The sequence below is a fragment of the Terrapene carolina genome, unplaced genomic scaffold, assembly GCF_002925995.2.
Source record: "Terrapene carolina triunguis isolate 2854851 unplaced genomic scaffold, T_m_triunguis-2.0 Scaffold210, whole genome shotgun sequence".
Classification (NCBI taxonomy): Eukaryota; Metazoa; Chordata; order Testudines; family Emydidae; genus Terrapene; species Terrapene triunguis.
Genome location: NW_020664561.1, coordinates 36,990,061 through 36,994,533, shown reverse-complemented (window position 1 = coordinate 36,994,533; position 4,473 = coordinate 36,990,061). Strand labels below are relative to the sequence as shown.

Here is a 4,473-nt window from a genome sequence, read left to right as displayed (position 1 = left end):
GAATGCCGCCCCTTGGAAAGTGCCACCCCAAGCAGGGCCGGCTCCAGACACCAGCCTGGCAAGCAGGTGCTTGGGGCGGCCACTCCAGAGAGGGGCAGCACGTCCAGGTATTCGGTGGCAATTCAGTGGATGGTCCCTCACTCCCGTTCGGAGCGAAGGACCTCCCGCCGAATTGCCGCCGCAGATCGCAAAAACCCTGGAGTCGGCCCTGGCCCCAAGCACATGCTTGGAGTGCTGGTGCCTAGAGCCGGCCCTGTTCACGCATGTGAGTAGTCTTATCGAGAGCAAAGGGAGCTGGCCACTGCATTTAATGAGGCTATTTATGTGAGTAAGTCAAGCAGGATTTGACCCTTAATATTAAAGTGGACCCACTGATCTCAGTGGGAGCTACAAATGCACAGCGCCTCTGAAACTCAGGCCACTTTTACATAGGACATTAACTGTAGGGACCCAGGTTTGAAAATACTGGCCTTAATAGTTACTTATGAATTTCCTCTCTTTTGTGGGTTTGTCTCAAAACAAAATCTACAACAAATGACGTTACAGCTCAGTGAAATACCAGCACAGGCTGGAGCACCTAAAAGAAAGGCATCAAATGAAATATAACTTAGAAGATCTTTCAACATCAGAATTCACTTTGCCCAGACAGGACTTTTTAGGCAAAGTGTAAGGACTCAATCTAACACCCACTGAAATCAATGTCTCCAGTATATCAAGCCCTAAAGCTCCAAAATCAAAAAAAGGGCCTGATCCTGCAAATCCCCTCATATGAATAACGACTACTCAGGGGAGTACAGGCCCATTGGCCGCACTGAGGCTATTTGTGCCAGTAAATGTTTGCAGGATTAGGCCTATAGCATGCAGCAGAAAAATGTAGTATTTTCTGACTACCCTCCAATTCATTGTTTGCTGGGAAATATCAAAGCCAATGGAATAGTAGGTGTCCCAAAATGTCTTAATTCAGAGAATTAGTGTTAACTGAGTCTGATTAGCTCCATTTATCTCTAATTAATTACCTTTACCTAATTAGACACCCTGTTTCCAGTAGACATGGAGTCAAGTAGACTAGATTATTAGTGTAGTCATTGTGCCTTTACAAAATCCTGAAATTAATGAAACGTGCAAAAGAATCTGCAGCTTTAATTGCACAGGTGTTGCCTTATGGCAAAGCTTTATCATCTGATTACACCAAGGGATTATTAGTGACTTTTTATATAGAGGATGAGCCTGTGAAATGTACCTTAGCAACAGCTCATTAGTTTAGGGTTGTTACTGTATTATTTATTACATTCAGCCTTCCCTATTATCTAGATTGATTCATGGACCGATATATTTTCCTCCCCTCTGTGCAGAAAATAAATAAATAAATAAACCTTGGCTAATGCCAGTCCAGCTGCAGTATGAGAGGAATGCAGAGTATATTCTCTAGCTACCAATCTTCACTCTTTAAAATAAAGCTTTTAAATTGGTTGAAATAAAAGTCTTTCCACCAACCCCCAGCAAAATAACCAATTCAAGTAACTCTCAATATGGAATGTTTTTTGCGTGTGATCCAAACAGTTTGGGCCATTTTACATCTCTTCATATAAATAAAAACAATTTGTTAGATTGAAAAACAAAGCAAAACATTTTTGCACCAAAAATAACTTCTTCCTATGTAATTCACATGTGCATTTTATGAAATTCTATTGGAAATTTTTGCTTTGGGGGATTTTTCCCAGATGGCAGTGGTTTGTGTTTTTGTTTGTTTGCTTGCCACATCCAAAAAGTGTTTGGATAATAGAAGCATGACTCACAAAGTAAAAAGCTGACCTTTAAAATTAGAACAGTTTTCCACATTCCAAGGCTTTATAAGACTATAAGGTTTAGAAGGCCTGACCTTACATTACCCACATCTCCTCAGAAACCACCTTTTAGAATCACCAACTACCAGATTGATATAGTAATACCTAGGACTGAATCTGGCTACAATCCAGCACCAAGCAAAATGCTCATTTCTTGATAGACCAATAATTCCCTTAACTAGTCTATATGATAATAAATGTGTCTCTAAAACTGTTTTCTCGGGGGCTTTTTTTTTTTTTTTCCAAAAAAATAAATAAATAAACATTTTTCTACTATTAGATGTAAAACATTGCTGTTTGCTTATTATAGAATTTAAAACAGGGCAAAAATAACGGGTAACTAATTTGAGTAGTAATACTGAATATTTAATGACCCTCCTTTAAAGCATGAACACAAAACTTTTCATGTGTGTATTATAAAGATTATAAACCTTAATCTCAAAACCAGAGCTGTAACTGAAATAATGGATGGATAACCTAGTAGTGTATGGTTTATATATCTCCACACAGTATATATGTACATACCTATAAAACACATAATCATGCAACCTTTACTCGCATACATAATCCTTTGAAGTGAATTGGACTACTCTTAGAATTACCCATGTGAGCAAGTTTTAAGGGTCCTAGCACCATAAAATGTGTGATAACCACTTGTCATGGGTTATCACTCACCCCAGACTACACTCACTAAAAGCATGAGCTTTTGTGAGATTGTTATATATTTATTAAGCCAAACATTTTATATACAAATTTGCTGACTTGTCACTCCCTTACCAGACTAACAAGATCACATCAGGCCTGCCCTCTGCTCTCTCTTCTGGCTTCTCATTGAACATCACATCAAAGTCAAGAAGTTTGTCTTTAGCTTCAAGGCACGTAATTAATCCAGACTCAGGACATCTCAAAGCTCACCTGAAGTTCTGGGATGAGAACTATGGTGGACAATGCTGCTCCTCAGGCACAATGGAGTGAACCACATCTGTGCAGGAGTCAGAGCTTTCTTGGGGAATCAACCCACGCCTGGGAAATGCATTCCACTTCTACTAGCACCATTTCCCATTCAAAGTGCGAAGTGCGCCTTTCCTACAATAATAAACACAAACAGCACCACAGGTACAAACAAAATAGATTAAACAAATAAATCTCTCATAACTTTCCACTTGGGGTGGAAAAGGGAGAACAGTCCAACCACATGTGACAGCTGTTAGTCACACTGCTTAAGTCACTGCTAGAGGGTACACAGATTCTATGGTGATGAGAGCAGTATAAGAACCTGACTAGTACAGAACACCTGTTGTGAAGAAGGGAGAAAACCCAGCATCACCTTGTATTTGCAATGTGCAGGCTTATGGGGCAGTAGTAAGGTCAATCAGGAGCAGGCCTCATAATAAATACCACCACTTTGCATGTATGTAGCAGACTCTATCCATAGATCTCAAATGCTTTACAAAAGCAGGAAAGTTTCATTATGCTTGTGTTACATATGGGGAACCTGAGGCACAGAACTACCCTGACTTGCCCAAGATGACACAGTAAGTCAGTGGCAGAGCTGGGCACAGAACCCAGGTTCTACTCATTCCCAGGTCTATACCCTTTCCACTGAATCCTGCTGCCTGCTTCCCTCCTGGGTACAGTGTTGGGAAGGGAGAGGTGCTTTGCTACTTTTCCCTTGGTCCCTCCACTGCAGCAATGGGGCTGTTGCCAGGTTATTTGATGAGCAGGCCCTGGCTCTCTCCTCTTGCGGCTGGCAGTGACTCCTCTGAAGGGTTGGCTGGCACCAGCTGGTGGAAGGAGCTAGCTCTGGCTGTCTCCCCTCATGGGGGTGCTAGCTACTCTGATGAGCCACACGCCAGGGCTCCCAGTGTGTGGGAAGATAACCACCTGGGAAGTCGGTAATGATGTTAGACATACACAACTGTCCCCTAAGGGAACTAGTCCCCACATTGGGATGGGTGGGAGATCTTCCAAACATCATGGGACCAATATTAGACAATGACATTTTAAATAAAATTCTACTTGGATGTATGTATCTATATATACATACACCACACACCAATCAGATAGATAGATAGATCTAAAGTGGCACAAGGTAAGAGATCTGCCCCTTTCCCTCAAAAATAATGTCACACACTTAAGTGACTGAGGGGGCGGGTGCTGAAGAAGGCAGGTGTCCCTGTAGCCTCTCAAACAGAGTTCCCAAGTGCTAAGCGGGAAGCACAGTTCCCGGCCCTAGGGGATTTTCCAGACAGGAGGTGGCCCTGCCACCAACAGGGACTCGGGTTTGGGCTGTTTCAGGTGGAAGAGCAGCTCCCGCGCTTTTCTGCTGGGTTTTGAACTTGGCTGTTGGGCAGCGCAGCCCTTTGCCAAGTGGGGAGCCCCGCCCCCCGCCTTTCCCCACAGGCGCCCGGCGCTCCCTGAGCGGAGTGGAGGCGGCTCAGCCCGCCTGCCCGGCCCCGGGGTGGGTGGATGGGTTTGACCTGATGACTTCCCCTCACCGCCACAGCCTTGGCACTTCTCGGAGGTCACTTCAGGAGCGGCCGCCTGGGCCTATCCGCGCGCACACCCCGGTCCCCGGCGCTGACCTGAGAGCGAGCGAGACTCCCGGGGCGGCCCCAGAGATGATTAG

The 4,473-nt window shown here is 44.2% G+C and overlaps 1 long non-coding RNA gene across 1 annotated transcript in view; it reads right to left on the bottom strand.

The window, feature by feature from the left end:
• Window positions 1-4,473, bottom strand: part of LOC112109891 — a 29,780-nt gene that overhangs the window by 8,924 nt on the left and 16,383 nt on the right. Inside the window, exon 4 of the long non-coding RNA XR_002908356.2 lies at window positions 2,760-2,930. This is a non-coding gene — a long non-coding RNA (uncharacterized LOC112109891). The remainder of the gene's footprint in view (window positions 1-2,759; window positions 2,931-4,473) is intronic.